This window comes from Coregonus lavaretus (genome assembly GCF_964263955.1).
Source record: "Coregonus lavaretus genome assembly, chromosome: 29".
NCBI classification, from domain to species: domain Eukaryota; kingdom Metazoa; phylum Chordata; class Actinopteri; order Salmoniformes; family Salmonidae; genus Coregonus; species Coregonus lavaretus.
In genome coordinates this window covers 30,906,019-30,927,846 of record NC_140016.1, presented here as the reverse complement: position 1 = coordinate 30,927,846, position 21,828 = coordinate 30,906,019, and positions in this window count along the sequence as shown.

Genomic DNA, 21,828 nt, shown 5'->3' with positions numbered 1-21,828 from the left:
CATGAGGAAGGAAAATTATGTGGATATATTGAAGCAACATCTCAAGACATCAGTCAGGACGTTAAAGCTTGGTCGCAAATGCGTCTTCCAAATGGACAATGACCCCAAGCATACTTCCAGAGTTGTGGCAAAATGGCTTAAGGACAACAAAGTCAAGGTATTGGAGTGGCCATCACAAAGCCCTGACCTCAATCCAATAGAAAATGTGTGGGCAGAACTGAAAACGTGTATGCGAGCAATGAGGCCTGCAAACCTGAATCAGTTACACCAGCTCTGTCAGGAGGAATGGGCCAAAATTCACCCAACTTATTGTGGGAAGCTTGTGGAAGGGTACCCGAAACGTTTGACCGAAGTTAAACAATTTAAAGGCAATGCTACCAAATACTAATTGAGTGTATGTAAACTTCTGACCCACTGGGAATGTGATGAAAGAAATAAAAGCTTAAATAAATAATTTGCTTTACTATTTTTCTGACATTTTACATTCTTAAAATAAAGTGGTAATCCTAACTGACCTAAGACAGGGAATTCTTACTAGGATAAAATGTCAGGAATTGTGAAAAACTGAGTTTAAATGTATTTGGCTAAGGTGTATGTGAACTTCCGACTTCAACTGTATGTGAAGGCAAAACGTGTTCTTATAGTGTGTAACTACGGGCTACATTTATGATATCCAGCAAATCTCAACTGATTGGATATCATTGTCTCATTCAATGTAATAAGTTAAATTGCAGAACATACCTTTTCAGGTTGATCATTAGGAAAATATCCAAATTGATTTGGTTCAACAAAGGAGGCAATTTTAACTTTTCCATATTAACCTAGATAAAGCAAGACTTCTCAGGTTAAATAACGTTTAATTCCCAGAAAGCATATACAGGTATGATTAATCATTATCATACAGGTATGATTAATCATTATCATTATCATTCACGTCCAACTCCCACATTACTGATGCAGTAGTGATGGTTCATTAACGTCTATAAATAGATTAAAATCATTTTTGAAGCTTCCAACAACACAAAACCCAAACTATATTATTATTAGTATTAGTTATTTATTTTTTATGTGCAAGCTATCAGAGGGGGTGGTCCCCACTCCCCCGCTAATTAGAGAACCCTCACCCATAAAATAATTGATCGCTGACCTCCGCAGCGATACCAACCCTAAATATGCCATTAGCGGAAAAACAGCAAAAATTGCGACAAATGCTGTCCAAAATCAACCATCTGGCGCAGGCCTTGTAAAGGTTCTCTCCAGTTTAGCCCTGATGTATAGCAATCAGATATTGGCAACGGTCCAATACCGCAGTGCACAGCTGAAGCACGAGCAATAAATGATTGATATGAAGTTAATGAACACCATGACCAAGTTGGATGACAAATAGCAAAACTCATTGAAGTCACTGACCAAATGAATGATGTGAGAATTCAGGTGATGAAGATAGAAATATTGATTTCTAAGCAAGCAGAGGAAATCTCATCACTGAAACTCTCGCTACGTACTAAAGCCCTCTACCTGCAAACCATGTCAGATAAATATGAGGCAGAATGGCGCAAGTGCGACACTCACATGTTGAAAATAAGTACTCTAAGCCTAGGTACCATCTGGAGGAATTTCAGAACAGTCACGCGCTACAGCGTGACTACCCAGTTCAGCAACCAAGCTCTCAACTGGACCTCGGCACACAAAGGAGTGAAGACGAGAGAAGGTATCAGACTTGGCCTATCGCAGATGTCCCTCAGTCTTCCCCTCTTGGCTGTTTGGCAAAGGGTAATATGGCGCCTCCTCGCCAACCAAGCCAAAGCTTGGTTTCTCCTCTTGGCCTTTCGGCCCACAATTCCCCACAGGATGAAGCTAACTCTCCCCGCACACTTGGCACGGAACGCCTTGACAAACTCATCAAAAACATCCACACCTTTGACCCTGTTCCAGGTAAGCCAAACGACACTGAGACGTCCCTAGCAGACATAGAGGATGCCTTGGATGGCTACCTACGGGTGCTGACAGGATTTATTGTTGAAACGAACATTGAATAGACACGTGACAAGGTTCATTCGTATACAACAGCAACACGTGCCAAACGACTACGCTAAACTTGACACAGCTTTAAAAATAGAATTCAATGGTTCTGCGACTTGTAAACACAACGGCTCACTGGCTAACACTCTCAAACAAGCTCGGAATGAACACCCACAAGCTTACTATCATAGGCTTCATTCAGCTTACGTTGGCCTATTCACTGAAACCGGAATGGAAGAGCTATTATCATTCAAACAAATGTTTCTGTCGAACATGTATCCCACCATCATTACCTAATTGGGTCTTACAGCCCACGTTGGTTTGCAAATCTCAGAACTCAGACAGCTTGCGAGAACAGCTTTTGAGGCATCAAAATTGCGCAGCGCTAAGAGCCCTGACATCTCGGTTTTGGAGTTTGAACAGGAGCACTCACTCCAGTTAGAGGGTGCATTATCAGGTATTGAAGTGCCAAGAGATGACGCACAACAACGGTTTCTACCACGAAACCATGATACCCAATACCCACCCCGGTCGAAATAACTGTAAAGTACGTTGCCAGCGAAACAACTACCGCTACAATCGACCGGATCGCTACGTTCCTGCACCCAATCCAACCAAAGTGTCAGAGGGTAACAAGGGTGAAAAAGGGTTCAAAGACGACAGAAGCATACGCCAATACTCGCTAAAAGCTCTGCTAAGAGAAATAAAGAACTGGAAATAATTTGATGAACAGGAAAAAGACAAGTCACTATGACTAGGCGTGGAATTGCCGGACAACAGGTCAGCCAGAATTAACACCCTTAGCAAGGACATTAACAATCAAATTACTCCCGCTCTCACTCGAGACCCTATCCAGGGCCCGCTCGATCAAGACACAGGCTTTGTCTATAGTCTATGTTACAAATGTTGCAAAGAAAAAGGTCAAACACATCGCAAGAGCCAATTCCACTTGAAACCCAATAAGTCAATCTGTTTTCACCATGAACAGAAATGACACATTACGTCATTGCCAATGACCACTCCACTTTGTGGGGAATATGACCACAAAATGTGACTCAAACAGCCCATACCTGGAAAAAGTCCTGGAGGACTACTTAACCTGTAATGCGCTAATTGAGTCAGGTTCGACAATATCGCTCATCTCTCAAAAGTTGTTCAATGATCTGAAATGGGCTTTGAACCCAGTTAAACGTTTGTTGAAAACAGAATGATGCGATACTTCACTTCGAGGTTTCACCCAGACTACCTCGCCTCTCACAATGCGACTCATGCTGAAACTACACTTCCAAGACGTATCGCTTGTTCACCCTGTGTATGTTACCAGCCTCGAAAGTGAACCTCTGCTACTCGGAGTAGACTTGATGGATCGGTTGATCCCACTGATGGATTGGTAGACTCACCAAGTATGGTCACAGGCAACCGTGCCGTCTCCACTGACCATACTGTCGTCTCCTACCGCTGACTGCGACACAGTCATCCACAAAGTGCATCTATCAAAAGAACCCTTTTCGAAAAAGATGTCTCGACACTTCTCTGTGCAGCATCAGACCCAAGAAGATATTACGATATCTCGTCACATTCAATCAGCAAACCTTATTGACCAGTCCTTTCATGATTTCAAGCCAGCAGTCTCTGTGAATGAGCCACTTCCCTCCTCCTTGGAGTCATGCGATACTGTGGCTGAGATTAACTTATCTTGTCCTATGGACACTTACGCAAGCACTGCGGCCATCTCAGGAATAAAAGCATCAACGTGCAGAATGTACTCTGCTTCCAATTATACATTTTCCGCTTTGAGGGGGACTGAAACCCTTTACAATGAATCAAACAGCATCAGTCCCGCAACTGACCCGATGATTCCCACTGGTGAAATACTGTGCCATATCGCAGAAAGATATCCTCGTATCAGTTCGCAGGTACTGGAACGGTTGCCACACACAGACGCTGTGGTGACTGACAGGCCACAACAGCCACTGAGCGTTTACAAGCGCAATCACCAGGAGATTTGGTTGATTGGTTACAGCCAATCTACTAACCACGCGGCTGCTGACAACTCGTGCAAAGGGTCCGACCATTTCGTTTGTGCCTCGGACACCAATACTAGCCCAGACCCATGATGAGCCTCGTGTTGAGTATTATGTTACTTTTATCACCGGGATATTCACCCGTGTGTTTTGTTTTCCCTGTACGCATTTAAGTCGCACTGTATTTGGTTTACACATTGCTGCGGACTGCTGTATTGGCCAAATAAACCCTATTTTTGGATTCACACCTCCTGCGCCTGGCTCCGTCCTACTCACCTTGTTACAACAACTCTAGTTGTAAACTTCCCCATGAGAACAGAGAGGAGCGGACAAGCCCCTTGACGGGGATAACCTTAGAACACATCTGAGATATCACTGAGGTGTACCACACTGGTCGTAAAATAACTCCAGTGGACTTTCCACCTCTCCAAAACAAATGGCAACGATAATCATTCCTTGCCATGTGTCGTTCAACTACAATGCAACCAGTAAAATGCTCTAATCAGGTATTACGGTAGGATAACGTTTCAGAATACATCGGTAGGACAGCTGGTCCCCTTGAGTACCAGTACCAATGCCAGCAACAGTCAGTCCAGCCACAATCAGTAAGAAGGTTGACAACAGCGACAGAGGAGTTAGTAGTCACTCAGATTGCAACACGTGGAAGGGAATCTCCCAAAACACACTTCTGATGGTCAACACACATGCCGCTAATAAATAGAACCCTCCATTCAGGAGGAAAGTTATTAGAAGTCATGAACCATGATCACATCTCGTACGACTGGTTCAGTGCTTATAGAGTACTTCCGTCGTGAGATTAGCTCCTCCGGGGATAACATAGCAATGAAATGGTCTCCTGCATACCTATCGCCACTACAATGATGTAAGACACCGTGACCTGTAGTAAAACCACTACAGGTTCCCTCGACACCAATTCTTACTGACCTCCCGGCATTGACATGAAAATTATCTGATTAAGTCAGACTCATTCTGAACAGGTTGCAGCCTACCAGGATACCTGGTTTTCTTTCCCTTGGCATGCGCGCTTATGTAAACATAAGCGCACATGTACAATGGAACATTCAATGAAGATTTATGCTAGGATCACGTAACGGTCCGAGCAAAACACCATCCTTGGTAAAGTTGAACATTTACCCTGAGGCCTTTGATTCTACAGCTACCGAACTCACCAGTTTCTCCCCAGAAGTCCATAGGTCATCCCTATAGACTGTCCTAAGCTAGCGCCTCACAGCTGTACACTTATCATGTTCAGTTGAAGTCGGAAGTTTACATACAGTGGGGAAAAAAAGTATTTAGTCAGCCACCAATTGTGCAAGTTCTCCCACTTAAAAATATGAGAGAGGCCTGTAATTTTCATCATAGGTACACATCAACTATGACAGACAAATTGAGGGAAAAAAATCAGATTGTAGGATTTTTAATGAATTTATTTGCAAATTATGGTGGAAAATAAGTATTTGGTCACCTACAAACAAGCAAGATTTCTGGCTCTCACAGACCTGTAACTTCTTCTTTAAGAGGCTCCTCTGTCCTCCACTCGTTACCTGTATTAATGGCACCTGTTTGAACTTGTTATCAATACAGTGGTCTAAGGCACTGCATCGCAGTGCATCACAGTGCTAACTGTGCCACTAGAGATCCTGGTTTGAATCCAGGCTCTGTCGCAGACGGCCGCGACCGGGAGACTCATGGGCGGCGCACAATTGGCCCAGCGTCGTCCAGGGTAGGGGAGGGAATGGCCGGCAGGGATGTAGCTCAGTTGATAGAGCATGGCGTTTGCAACGCCAGGGTTGTGGGTTCGATTCCCACGGGGGGCCAGTATAAAAAAATTAAAGTTATTCACTAACTGTAAGTCGCTCTGGATAAGAGCGTCTGCTAAATGACTAAAATGTAAATGTAAATGTAATAAAAGACACCTGTCCACAACCTCAAACAGTCACACCTACAAACTCCACTATGGCCAAGACCAAAGAGCTGTCAAAGGACACCAGAAACAAAATTGTAGACCTGCACCAGGCTGGGAAGACTGAAACTGCAATAGGTAAGCAGCTTGGTTTGAAGAAATCAACTGTGGGAGCAATTATTAGGAAATGGAAGACATACAAGACCACTGATAATCTCCCTCGATCTGGGGCTCCACGCAAGATCTCACCCAGTGGGGTCAAAATGATCACAAGAACGGTGAGCAAAAATCCCAGAATCACACGGGGGGACCTAGTGAATGTCCTGCAGAGAGCTGGGACCAAAGTAACAAAGCCTACCATCAGTAACACACTACGCCGCCAGGGACTCAAATCCTGCAGTGCCAGACGTGTCCCCCTGCTTAAGCCAGTACATGTCCAGGCCCGTCTGAAGTTTGCTAGAGTGCATTTGGATGATCCAGAAGAGGATTGGGAGAATGTCATATGGTCAGATGAAACCAAAATAGAACTTTTTGGTAAAAACTCAACTCGTCGTGTTTGGAGGACAAAGAATGCTGAGTTGCATCCAAAGAACACCATACCTACTGTGAAGCATGGGGGTGGAAACATCATGCTTTGGGGCTGTTTTTCTGCAAAGGGACCAGGACGACTGATCCGTGTAAAGGAAAGAATGAATGGGGCCATGTATCGTGAGATTTTGAGTAAAAACCTCCTTACATCAGCAAGGGCATTGAAGATGAAACGTGGCTGGGTCTTTCAGCATGACAATGATCCCAAACACATCGCCTGGGCAACGAAGGAGTGGCTTCGTAAGAAGCATTTCAAGGTCCTGGAGTGGCCTAGCCAGTCTCCAGATCTCAACCCCATAGAACATCTTTGGAGGGAGTTGAAAGTCCGTGTTGCCCAGCGACAGCCCCAAAACATCATTGCTCTAGAGGAGATCTGCATGGAGGAATGGGCCAAAATACCAGCAACAGTGTGTGAAAACCTTGTGAAGACTTACAGAAAACGTTTGACCTGTGTCATTGCCAACAAAGGGTATATAACAAAGTATTGAGAAACTTTTGTTATTGACCAAATACTTATTTTCCACCATAATTTGCAAATAAATTCATTAAAAATCCTACAATGTGATTTTCTGGATTTTTTTCCCTCATTTTGTCTGTCATAGTTGATGTGTACCTATGATGAAAATTACAGGCCTCTCTCATCTTTTTAAGTGGGAGAACTTGCACAATTGGTGGCTGACTAAATACTTTTTTTCCCCACTGTACACCTTAGCCAAATACATTTAAACTCAGTTTTTCACAATTCCTGACATTTACTCCTAGTAAAAATTCCCTGTTTTAGGTCAGTTAGGATCACCACTTTATTTTAAGAATGTGAAATTACAGAATAATAGTAGAATAGCGAATGATTTATTTCAGCTTTTATTTCTTTCATCACATTCCCAATTAGCATTTGGTAGCATTGCCTTTAAATTATTTAACTTGGGTCAAACGTTTTGGGTAACCTTCCACAAGCTTCCCACAATAAGATGGATGAATTTTGGCCCATTCCTCCTGACAGAGCTGGTGTAACTGATTCAGGTTTGCAGGCCTCCTTGCTCGCATACACATTTTCAGTTCTGCCCACACATTTTCTATTGGATTGAGGTCAGGGCTTTGTGATGGCCACTCCAATACCTTGACTTTGTTGTCCTTAAGCCATTTTGCCACAACTTTGGAAGTATGCTTGGGGTCATTGTCCATTTGGAAGACCCATTTGCAACCAAGCTTTAACTTCCTGACTGATGTCTTGAGATGTTGCTTCAATATATCCATATAATTTTCCTTCCTCATGATGCCATCTATTTTGTGAAGTGCACCAGTCCCTCCTGCAGCAAAGCACCCCCACTGCATGATGCTGCCACCCCTGTGCTTCACAGATGGTGTTCTTTGGCTTGCAATCATCCCCCTTTTTCCTCCAAACATAACAATCGTCATTATGGCCAAACAGTTCTATTTTTGTTTCATCAGACCAGAGGACATTTCTCCAAAAAGTACGATCTTTGTCCCCATGTGCAGTTGCAAACCGTAGTCTGGCTTTTTTATGGCGATTTGGGAGCAGTGGCTTCTTCCTTGCTGAGCGGCCTTTCAGGTTATGTCGATATAGGACTCGTTTTACTGTGGATATAGATACTTTTGTACCTGTTTCCTCCAATATCTTCACAAGGTCCTTTGCTGTTGTTCTGGGATTGATTTTCACTTTTCGCACCAAAGTACATTCATCTCTAGAAGACAGATCGCGTCTCCTTCCTGAGCGGTATGACGACTGCGTGGTCCCATGGTGTTTATACTTGCGTACTATTGTTTGTACCGATGAACGTGGTACCGTCAGGCGTTTGGAAATTGCTCCCAAGGATGAACCAGACTTGTGGAGGTCTACAATTTTTTCGGAGGTCTTGGCTGATTTCTTTTCATTTTCCCGTGATGTCAAGCAAAGAGGCACTGAGTTTGAAGGTAGGCCTTGAAATGCATTCACAGGTACACCTCCAATTGACTCAAATTATGTCAATTAGCCTATCAGAAGCTTCTAAAGCCATGACATCATTTTCTGGAATTTTCCGAGCTTTTTAAATGCACAGTCAATTTAGTGTATGTAAATTTCTGACCCACTGGAATTGTGATACAGTGAATTTTAAGTGAAATAATCTGTCTGTAAACAATTGTTGGAAAAATGACTTGTGTCATGCACAAAGTAGATGAACTAACCGACTTGCCAAAACTATAGTTTGTTAATAAGAAATTTGTGGAGTGGTTGAAAAACTAGTTTTAATGACTCCAACCTAAGTGTATGTAAACGTCCAACTTCAACTGTAGTTATCAACGTAGGATAGTGACTAAGCAACACACCACTAAGTAGGAAAACCCTAGACATGACATTAGAGACAATGTCATGATAGAGTCATTTAGCCACGACTGTGGACATATATAGAATACAGTCCAATTAGATGATTAAGGTGTGGTAACTATATTTTGTATCTCTTTTGTTCATACTTTTATTCATTTTGTTTCATTTTCTCTGACACTTAGGAAGTGATAGAGCCATAAACAAGTTTCCCATACAACCATCAGTTAGTGCCACAACGCCGCTCATTTGGGAAATAAATGTAATTATGTATTTCATAAGTGTGTGTGTGTGCATTGTTAACATCTGCCTAAGTTACTGCCCAGATCTACCAGCCTGGACGACCGGATGATGGGTCCAGAATGGCGATGCCCAACCAGGATGCCCGCTGCCCATTCTTGTGGTGGACTGCTGCTTGTAGAGATCCATCCAAGGTAAACCACCAGAGGGGGACCGCAACGATGATCCACAACCAGGACATCCCCGTGGTCATTTTTATGGTGGGTTGCAACTTGCAGAATAATTCCAAGATTGAACCACCAGAGGGGACTGTCATGACAAAGATGCCGGCAAGGCAAAGGTTTGAACACCCCCTTTCCTGGGGGCCAGTTTTATGACCGGTCGCAAATTCCTTGCAGGAACTCTCTTTTCCGTGCCATGCAGTATTGGGAAAGGGAATTTCCCTGTGAAACAAAGGAAGTCTTCCCGCCATCACTCCAACATCCAAAATTGGATAATGAAACAATATTCCTACTTAAAAGAATGTGGGAAATGGTGGGTGGGGACATAAAGAACTATCATGTCAAATGTGTTACTATGTTGTGATGTCCTTAAAGACAGTGGAACAACATAACTGTATCTCTGGGGGTGTACACTTCCCAGTTATGAGGTTTGCATCTAATTGCTGTATAAAATGAATGATGAAGTATAAAAATAATTTTGTGAAGATAAATGTGATTTCAGCATTCTAGATGAGATGATTGTTTTCCATATTGATTTGTTCTCAGTCAGTGGTCACGCCCAGATGAGCATAAACATGATGGAACACCCCTTTTACCCAGAGTATATAAAAAGTATTGTGACTAAATTCACCTCAGACCAGGAAGCCCATGGCTTAAAATGGTTGACACTCTACAAGACCAGCAGACGTGAAGCGTGAGCTAAACGTTACAAAATGGTTTAAAACTACAACTCCATTACCAAAGGAAGAACAAGCATACTACGGTATAAGCCGGATGTTGCAAATGGTTGAATTTCTGCAAGACCAAGAAGCGTGAAGCTGAAGCTACACGTTACAAAATGGTTAGATCAGAAAGACCAGAAAACGTGAGACGTTAGTCCACACGTTTGAAATGAAGAAACTCTGAAACTCTCAACATCTACACGAGGTGAAGAAGAAAACAATGCACTAGACCTTATCATTTGAGTCTGCAGCTGGCATGTATAGTCGTCTGGAGAACTTTCAATAAAGACACGAGAGGGGAGGACTATCCCTCTCAGACAACCACTGGTACATCTGAAGTATCCATTCTAACCACAACTACAACCAGAAACTCTACCAAGGACATTGGGATCTCTGGTGGGCAAACCAGAGTCCTACCACATCAACTCAACTATCGAGGACAGCTACACGTAAATACATGTTGCATTTCTAATCCGAATGAGCGTTCATTGGGGTTTTAAGCATTTGTATTTCCGTGAACATAGTTTCCAAATTAACCACAACAGTTTGAATCTCTCTCTTCCACTCTGACCCTCCTTCTACCCAAGCATTAATGCTATTGTTAGTCCAGTCCATTAGGGACCTGTTTTCATTGTATTACGTTAGTAATCAATAACCTATGTCTGTTTGTGTTTGTATTGTGTTATTATTTAGTTAGTTAATAAATCAATAATTAAGCCAATTTGTGTATTGCTGATTCATCAATAAGGTTAGGGTTGTTGTAGGTTTAAGGATTATACGACGTTCAGAATGAGACTGATAAGAGGTAATTATTTAATAAGTGACTGTTATCGATATATAACATTTATATCTTCTAAGAGTTTAATTCGGGAGATGGTAACTCGTTAAACAACTTATTCCGTGGTGCCCCAAATTCCTACTGAGTTAATTGTTACATTATTAATGTAATTGAGTGACAATTAAACATAGTTAGGTGATCCAATAAATAACAGTCATACATTAAAGTAAGTCACGTCATGACAAATAAATAATCTTTTTTTTTTTTTTCTCAACCTAACATAAGGTATGGCTGTAACACAAAAAAAAGAGAGAGGTGTAAACCTCTAAATAATACACGGGACAAAACCGGTAATAACAAGCGCACAATTACTCGGCATGTAAACTGTAATACAATGTACTCACGAGACCAACGGACATGGGACAATAATCGACAAGGACAATGGGGAATAGAGGGCACATATATACACATACTAATCAGGGGGAATTGGAACCAGGTGTGCGTAATGAGACAAGACAGTCCGGGGTTGGTGGTAATGAACCAGGTCAGTGATGCCTAGAAGGCCGGTGACGTAGACCTCCGGAGCTAGTGAATGGAATGAGCAGCAGTACCGGGGGGATCCGTGACAGTACTCCCCCCGCCCGACGGGCTGTACCAGCAGCGGGATGACACCGGCCTCGGAAACGACCACAGGAACGCGGTGCAGGTCAGTCAGTGCGCCAACGGTTATAATTCCTGGTCAGCGAAGCATCCAGGATGTCCCCACAGGAACCCAGCACCGCTCCTCTGGGCCATACCCCTCCCAGTCAATGAGGTACTGGAGACACCCCGCCCGACGCCTCAAATCCAGGACTTCACGGACCGAGTACGCCGGGCCTCCCTCAAACGTCCAGAGGAGGAGTTGGGGTGTCACTGGGTCCAGCCTCAGCGAGGGGACCAGGCACCACTGGCATGAGGAGAGACACATGAAAAGTCGGGTTAATGCGGTAAAGAGGGAGTTGCAAACGGTACGTTACCTCATTAACCCTCCTCAAGATTGTATACGGCCACGGGCTCAGCTTCCGTCAGGGCAAGCGGAGGAGCAGGTTCCGGGTGGAGAGCCAGACCCGGTCGCCTGGAGAGAAAACAGGCGCTTCACTGCGGTGGAGGTCGGCCTGTTCCTTGTGCTGACGCACTGCCCGCTGGAGATGAGTGTGCACAGTGAGGCGTCCACCACAGGGGCCTCGGTCTGGCTCGGATGCCAAGGTGCCAGGGCCGGCTGATAAATAATAAATAATAATTGGTCATTTAGCAGACGCTCTTATCCAGAGCGACTTACAGGAGCAAATAGGGTTAAGTGCCTTGCTCAAGGGCACATCGACAGATTTTTCACCTAGTCAGCTCGGGGATTAGAACCAGCGACCTTTCGGTTACTGGCACAATGCTCTTAACCACTAAGCTACCTGCCGCCTGACACGCACATGATAGGAGTGAGGTTAGTGGAGGAGTGGTGGAGGGAATTCTCAGCGTACTCAGCCCAAGGTAGACTATCCGCCCACTCCCCCGGCCGGTCCTGACAGTAATACATCAGGAACCTAACCACTTCCTGATTGACCCTCTCCACCTGCCCATTAGCTTGAGGACGGTACCCGGAGGTGAGACTGACTGTGACCCCCTGGTGTTCCATGAACACTTTCCATACACGTTAGGTGAACTGAGGACCACGGCCTGAAACAAAGTCCTCCGGTATCCCGTAGTGCCGGAAGACGTGTGTAAAAAAGCCTCTGCGGATTGCATGGCCGACGGGAGCCCAGGCAGAGGAAGGAGGCGACAAGCTTTGGAAAACCGGTCCACAATGAGGAGAACGTGGTGTTCCCCTGGGAGGGGGGAAGGTCAGTGACAAAGTCCACCGAGAGGTGAGACCAGGGTCGTTGTGGTACCGGCAGGGGAAGGAGCTTTCCATAAGGGAGGTGTCTGGGTGTCTTAGACTGGGCGCAGATGGAGCAGGAAGAGACGTAAACCCGGACGTCCCTAGCCAAGGTGGGCCACCAGTACTTCTCAGTCAGGCAGGAAATGGTACGGCCTATCCCAGGATGAACCGACACAGGCGCAGTGTGCGCCCAAGAAAGGATGCGGTCCCGCACACTTGTGGGCACGTAGTTGCGGTTCTCCGGGCACTGTGCAGGTGCGGGTTCCGTACGCAGGGCCTGCCGTATGTCGGCGTCCATGTCCCACACCACTGCCGCGATGATAGAGAATGGAGGGACGATGTGCGTCTCCTCTCCCTGCCTCTCCTCTGCGTCATAGAGGCGAGACAGGGTGTCCACCTTCACGTTCTTCGCGTAAGAGAGGGGATAGACTTGTCCGTTCGGGACGACTGCGTCAGACAGCAGGTCAATGGCACAGTCCCAGGGGGGATGAGGAGGCAGGCGTGTATCCTGGGTCTTAGAGAAAACCCGTTCCAGATCCTGGTATTCTGCCTGTAAATCCACTTGAGTGGCGTGGTCCGGACTTTCCACCGTAGTCGTGTTGACAGACACCGCGAGACACCTCCCCTGACACTCCTGCGACCAACCCAGCAGTCTCCTCCTGGACCAGGAAATAACAGGGTTATGCCAACTCAACCAGAGGAGACCTAAAACTACGGGGTGCGTGGGGGTGTCTATAATCAAAAAGGTGATCTGTTCTAAATGAGTGTCATGGGTCAGCAGAGAATCAGGAACAGTGATGTGATGTACGAGCCCTGTCCCTATTGGACGATTATCTAGGGCTCGAACCGGAATGGGTGACTGTAGGGGAACCAAAGGAATGCGTAATGCAGTGGCCAGTGCGCTATCTAAAAGATTCCTGGCAGCTCCGGAATCAATCAGAGCTAACGGAAGTGAGGGGCTAGGGTATTCAGGGAATATAATGGAAAAACACACTTGTTGAGTTGACAGAAAAGGAGAGGATATCTTGCATCCTCCCTGGGTTGGAGCAGGGGAAGTTCCTGGTTTGTCACCTCCTCGCCTATTAGTGGATAGAGGGCAGGTTGGGGAGAAATGACCCCTTTCTCCACAATTGGAGCAGAGGCCCAGATTCCTCCTTCTCCCACGCACTGCCTCGGGCAAATGTGCAGAGCCCATCTCCATCGGCTCTGGCCATGGAGCAGGTGTAGCCATGGGCTCCGTATTCCACGCAGGTCTTCGTCGGGACTGCTGGAGGTTTTCAAACCGGATCGCCATGCTGATGAGCTGGTCGAGTGACAGGTTGTCATCACGGCATGCTAACTCCATCTGTACCTCCTCCTAAAGTCTGCTACGTAAAACGGTGACCAGAGCCGACTCATTCCATCCAGTGGAGGCTGCGATGGTTCGGATCTCCAGGGCGAACTCCGAGGCGGTCCTAGATCCCTGGCATAGTCGGAGTAGACGCTCATCCCCCTATCGGTCCTCCACAGGATGATCAAACACCGAGCGGAAGAGGAGGGTGAAGCTCTCGTAGCTCTGCATTTCCCGCTGTCTCCATTTGTATAGGTAGATTATTCTGTCACACTGTATACTGATAGAAGACAGGCACAGGAATATGTAATAGTTTTTTTTATTACTCAACCCAACATAAGGTACGTCATGGAAAACGATGTGGATGAAGCCCAAAACAAACACGAATATACAGTATCTCACAAAAGTGAGTACACCCCTCACAGTTTTGTTAATATTTGAGTATATCTTTTCATGTGACAACACTGAAGAAATGACACTTTGCTACAATGTAAAGTAGTGAGTGTACAGCTTGTATAACAGTGTAAATTTGCTGTCCCCTCAAAATAACACAACACACAGCCATTAATGTCTAAACCGCTGGCAACAAAAGTAAGTACACCCCTAAGTGAAATATGTAAAATTGTGAATATCACATTTCCACTGTCTCAGGGCGCTGCCAAAAAGAGAATGAGATTCAATTAGGGCTTAATAATGCTCCTCTGTGGAGCTCCAACTGGGTGTACGCAGCAGACAAGTGCTCGAGCCAATAAGCATCACACACACACACAAACATGTGCAAGCATGGATACACATAAACATACACAAACACCACACACACATAAGCGCACGTACACACACACACACACACACACACACACACACACACACACACACACACACACACACACACAAACAAACAAGGCATTTTAGTCCTTCTGCACATTCAATATCAGAGTGAAATGAAAAATACAAAATACTGTTGGGAACTTGAGACAGCGAACCAATCAACATATGGTAAGGCCAAGAAAATCCTAAAAATATTTCAGGCTTTGTAATGTAAAAGGTATTCCATTGTTCTTGCAGAAACTGTCACAAGCTGTCACAAGATGGCCCAAAAAAAATTATTTAAAAAAAATGGCATAGCAGTGCGGTCGTGTTTTCTGTAAGTGTCCTCATGTAAATAGCCAGATTTTTGTATTTTTTGTATTTTTCGTATATATTTCTCAATCTCACTTTCCATCCTTTAACTAAATATACTTTCCTGCAACCCACCTCACCCAATGTGGAACGGATTCTGTTGTTTCTTCATACATTTTTATTCAGAACCTCTGGCTGAAACTAGCCAGCTAGCCAGCTAACTAGCTACTTGCTGTTAGCCACCGTTAGCGGTCTTCACCATTGTCCGTGGCCGTGGCCTGCACTACCTACCAGCCAGCTCTAGCCTGGACAATTGTCTGCACAGTCTGCACATCGCGCTATCGAGCCAGAGCATATCGGATTTTCTGCCGGAATCACTGAATCACTGGACCTTAACACCGGATCATCGCAACTAGCTAGCTGCAACCGAATGGCTGTTGTCGTTGTTGGCTAATCACCACTGTCCTGAAGCTAACCCCAGTTAGCCTTGAGCTAGCCTCGAGCCAGGCCCATCTCCCGGCTATCTACCTCTCTGTCAACCGGACGGGACCTCCTGGTGTTGACACGGAGCCCCGCCGATCCATCACGACTGGTCTGCCGACGTAATCGTCTGATGTGGTTTCAACAGGCTTCCCGTTGCGACGACCACGAAGATCCATCTGCTAGCCCCGGCCCGCTAGCACACGCATTCAACATCTGTTCCTCCAGCTCGCCTGTAACGTAGTAGCCACTGAACTGCTCCCGGACTTACTTATTGCTGTTCACTGGACCTTATGATCACTCAGCTACACAGCTGATGCCTGCTGGACTGTTCCTTTACATTGGGGAAAAATTTAGTCAGCCACCAATTGTGCAAGTTCTCCCACTTCAAAAGATGAGAGAGGCATGTAATTTTCATCATAGGTACACGTCAACTATGACAGACAAAATGAGAATTTATTTTCCAGAAAATCACATTGTAGGATTTTTTATTAATTTATTTGCAAATTATGGTGGAAATAAGTATTTGGTCAATAACAAAAGTTTCTCAATACTTTGTTATATACCCTTTGTTGGCAATGACACAGGTCAAACGTTTTCTGTAAGTCTTCACAAGGTTTTCACACACTGTTGCTGTTATTTTGGCCCATTCCTCCATGCAGATCTCCTCTAGAGCAGTGATGTTTTGGGGCTGTGTTTGGGATCATTGTCATGCTGAAAGACCCAGCCACGTTTCATCTTCAATGCCCTTGCTGATGGAAGGAGGTTTTCACTCAAAATCTCACGATACATGGCCCCATTCATTCTTTCCTTTACACGGATCAGTCGTCCTGGTCCCTTTGCAGAAAAACAGCCCCAAAGCATGATGTTTCCACCCCCATGCTTCACAGTAGGTATGGTGTTCTTTGGATGCAACTCAGCATTCTTTGTCCTCCAAACACGACGAGTTTAGTTTTTACCAAAAAGTTATATTTTGGTTTCTTCTGACCATATGACATTCTCCCAATCATCCAAATGCACTCTAGCAAACTTCAGACGGGCCTGGACATGTACTGGCTTAAGCAGGGGGACACGTCTGGCACTGCAGGATTTGAGTCCCTGGCGGCGTAGTGTGTTACTGATGGTAGGCTTTGTTACTTTGGTCCCAGCTCTCTGCAGGTCATTCACTAGGTCCCCCCGTGTGGTTCTGGGATTTTTGCTCACCGTTCTTGTGATCATTTTGACCCCACGGGGTGAGATCTTGCGTGGAGCCCCAGATCGAGGGAGATTATCAGTGGTTTTGTATGTCTTCCATTTCCTAATAATTGCTCCCACAGTTGATTTCTTCAAACCAAGCTGCTTACCTATTGCAGATTCAGTCTTCCCAGCCTGGTGCAGGTCTACAATTTTGTTTCTGGTGTCCTTTGACAGCTCTTTGGTCTTGGCCATAGTGGAGTTTGGAGTGTGACTGTTTGAGGTTGTGGACAGGTGTCTTTTATACTGATAACAAGTTCAAACAGGTGCCATTAATACAGGTAACGAGTGGAGGACAGAGGAGCCTCTTAAAGAATAAGTTACAGGTCTGTGAGAGCCAGAAATCTTGCTTGTTTTAGGTGACCAAATACTTATTTTCCACCATAATTTGCAAATAAATTCATAAAAAATCCTACAATGTGATTTTCTGGAAAAAAAAATCTCAATTTGTCTGTCATAGTTGACGTGTACCTATGATGAAAATTACAGGCCTCTCTCATCTTTTTAAGTGGGAGAACTTGCACAATTGGTGGCTGACAATACTTTTCCCCCCCACTGTTTATAGATGTTCTATTGTGTTATTGACTGTACGTTTTGTTTATTCCATAAGTAACTCTGTGTTGTTGTTGTTTTTACTGCACTGCTTTGCTTTATGTTGGCCAGGTCACAGTTGTAAATGAGAAATTGTTCTCAACTGGCCTACCTGGTTAAATATAAACAAACATCTGAACCGTAGCAACTTGTACACAATGCTGAGCATGAGCAACTCTGACAATGAAATGTGTTTCTGTGAGTTGTTCAATGTCACCCAGGTCTAATCTTTCTCTCTTTCCTCTTAGTAGAGAAACATAAACGTGTGACTGTCACAGATTAGGACTGAATGGATGGTTGAACGTACAGCCAATTTGCATCAAGTTTAAATGCCATTCGGAATCACCACCTGTCTGTGTGATGCATTTCTCAAAGCTGTGTGTGTGTGTCTCTTTCTGTGTTTGTGTGCACACACACCATACACCTTGGTGATGCTAATCCATCTGATAAGTAGCATTTGTCCCAAGTCAAAGAAAGTAAGAAAGACACAAACCAGAAAGGTACAAATGTTGATGATTTTTCACCAGGGGCAGAAAACTCCTTGTTGCAACGACCAACTGACAAATGAGAACTAGAAACATAGCACCGCAAGCAATATATCAGTGTACCACACTGCAAATCCTCCCCCTGATACCTCCAATACAGGGCCACATAATAAACCTGAGCTCCAACCGCACAGAAGAGAGCCAGGGCTAATACTGCCTCTCTATTGGACAACTCCACTAACCATAATCCCCCTTAAACAGCTGAGGTGGAATCCAAAAGGATACAGGCAGCCACCAAGGCTGCTATTGTCAAGGTATTAATATTTTATGTCTCAAAGGTTGGTGTCTTGAACAGGGGGAGGAGAGTGAAGGTTGTTGGAGTGTTTGAGGGAAAAGGTCTGGGGATGTGGGATCAGTACTGCCAAATGTCTTGGAGTGAGATGAGGACATTTGAGGGTATAGGCCAAGTAGCTAAATAAATGCTGCTAGCACTTTATGTTACAGCACTGTTTCCACTGTTATTTACCTAGTTATACAATAGGGCATTATGTGGTAACAGAGGGTATTCTCTAGTACTAAAAATAATTGAACACAATTACCAGGTACCACATGGATCCAAGTGGTGCTTGTTGAAACGAATCCCAAATAATCAAAATTCTACCGAAATGTAGAAACCTGTGAACAAGACAACACTGTTACCTTGTTACCAAATCAAAATAGTGGAAACACCTCAATATACACCAGAAAAAACTCGCAGACAAACTAAACATAGGCACATTTAGAGAATGTGACAAATCTAGACATTCCGTTTGGCTCAAAATGAAACCATGGACATTTTGGATTTAATACAGAGACAGTTGTTGATTATTCCATTACTTGAAATTCCATAAACAATTTACAGTTGAATGTGTGCTTCAGCTTATTGAAGCAGCTGTTCCTCCCAGTCTTGAGTGTTCCGATTTGTTCATGAAAAAAAGAAGAAAGGTTTATTCTCCTGGTGACACATTTATGTCTCCATAACAACGGCAGAGACGTGATTCACAGTACAAAGCTAGATGTGCAAGACAAATGGGCATTCATAATTTAGTGACTCAGACTTGACATCTCTCTATAACTAGGACATTTTGCCTATATTTACATTTCAGTGCAAATGGTCTGATTTAATGTGAATCCTTGCATTCCTCACAGATAACAGCTAACATGCTTTCCTGTCTTGAAGGGATAGTTCACCCAAATTTCTAAATGACATTTTGGTTTCCTGACCCTGTAAGCAGTCTATGGACAAGGTATGACCGCAATCCATGCTTTGGTTTAGTTTCCCTAGCACTGTTTCCATGTGCCAACGTTTTCGCATTTGAGGCACAAATCCCATTCAACTCATGGGACTGATATTAGCATTTTTTGCGCATCATGTTCAAATCATCTATAAGCGACTTTGTTGAGGTTTACAATCAATTTGAGATACTTTTGGATGACTTGGACATGATGCGTGAAAAATTATAATATCGGTCATCAGAACCTACTCATATTTTAAGTGGTCCTTCGAGCCGTATCTACGTTTGTGACATGGCAGATTTACTATTGTACTGCAATCTGATGTAGGTGGAATACTCGGTTATATATCATTAAAGTGAATATAAAAATCACAGATAACATCCACCGTGCCCATTGTTAAAAGAAGAGTCCATGCTGGTAGAGTTTAGTGGGTAAATCCAATTGTGTTCTGTGAGCCAAAGCTCCACAGTGAGACAGTGGAGGGGATTTCACTGCAAGTCTGATAGTTGTTGTGTTGTCCCACCATCCCCTCCCACACACACACACACACACACACACATACACACACACACACACACACACACACACACACACATACACACACTGTTATAGCATTGAGGTTTTGCTCAATTTTGTTTTTGATTTTGATTTTGATTTCAAGGTTAGTTCTGTTTGGGTGTAGCTTGTCCTGATTGGAATCATACTCGTTGGTAAGGATATGATGCACCTGTCGCCTCGTTAGTCTGTCGTTAGTTTCACCTGTGATGGCACAGGTGATATTTAAGCTCTTCCTCTTTAAGTTGTGAAACAAAGCCTTTTATCTTGTGTCACCCCTGTTTGGTTTGCGCCATGTTTGTTTTTACTCCATAACCTAAGTTTAGTGTGTCTGATATCAGGCAAATCTAGTGTGTGTCCATGTTGGGTGTTTGCTAAAGTCCAAGTAGCAGATAATGGACCTTATCTGATATTTATGTATTGTAGCTGGTTAACTAACATACATGGCTTCTAACTTGTTCAGTTTACAATTGTACCATTTATGCTCCCCGCATATAAAAACCACGAAGACTGCCAGGATGCCCCAAACACAAGATGGTAATTTCTATGACTCACACGTTGGAGGAACATATTGCCTGTAGCCTACTGTACATGGAAAGCTGGTGCACACCAAGTGGCGCTTCACTTTTTAGTATGGAAAATAGCTATGAGGATATGTCTACAATATTCACAACATATTGACACAATTACAATCTTTATAGAATAAAAATAAAATTTTATCAATTACATGTGGAAAAAACATATTTGAGTGAACATTAGCAAGCCAGCAGCAGGCCTCCTGTAGCTCAGTTGGTAGAGCATGGCACTTGCAACGCCAGGGTTGTGGGTTCGTTTCCCACAGTTGGGCCAGTATGAAAAATGTATGCACTCACTAACTGTAAGTCGCTCTGTATAAGAGCGTTTGCTAAATGACTAAATTGTAAATGAAAATTGAATTCTCTCCTCTCTCTCCCTGGGTTTTAGCTTGCGGCTATTACTGTCTAACTGGCTAGGTTTATGATATTTACCCATACCAGTGACAAACTTAGCTATGTTATCGACATATAGCAGTACACAAACAAAATCTAGCTCACTTATTTTGCCAACTATTAATTCAGAAATGGAGGAAGAAGGTTGGCTAGCTATAGCAAGCTAACATTATCTGCTGCCTCTTCAACAATAAGCAACTGTGACCACATTGATACACCCCTCCAAAGAAAGCCTGGCCCCAGGGCTTCTCCGAAATGCCACCCGATCCACGATTGGATCCATGGCCGCATTTCAGTTTAGCACGCACTCGGCAGGCCATATAGAAAACTGCCACAGATTGACCGAATTTCCACAACGCAAAGCCCCCACAAACGCCTTGAAAACTATTCTTTCCCATAGGCTTGTCCTATCTATGACAGCATCAGCAGTTAGCTACAGCTGGCAGACATGTTTACATTTGGTTAGTTTCATCAGTGTTATTTAGATGGAAGACGTGCGCTAAATGCGGTAGCTCTATAGCTAGCTAACGTTAGCATAGAGGTAGCAAGCTAGCTAGCTCTTTCACTGACCTGGTTCACTTCCATGCCAGTGATAATGCTTGTGGTCTCTGCTGGCACTGCTGGCTGTTTGAGATGCTGTAGAAGCCACATTAATGGTAAGGACAGCATCCACTTTGAGAAGCAACTTCTTGTTGAAGCCCTCCTTCCATTGTTGATAGCCGTGGAAATTCTCAGGGATGAAATGTGCCTTGCAGATTGACGAGTAAACGCCCAATTTGCCCGCCTCATGTTCACAAATGTATCCCACTTTTTAGAAATGTTTCATTCACCATGTGACGCTGACCGCAGGGCGTTGTTGGATTGTTTTTTAAGTTAGAGCTGATATGGAGAAAAAGTCAAACACAACTTTTAGAACAACATTACAGTATTATAACAATTGATTCAAGAGTTTCTCATTTGGGAATGTTTTCTTGTGGTGCTCTAAGTTACTATTATATGCATTTCTGACATTGAACACTACTACACTCCATTTAAGACCCTACT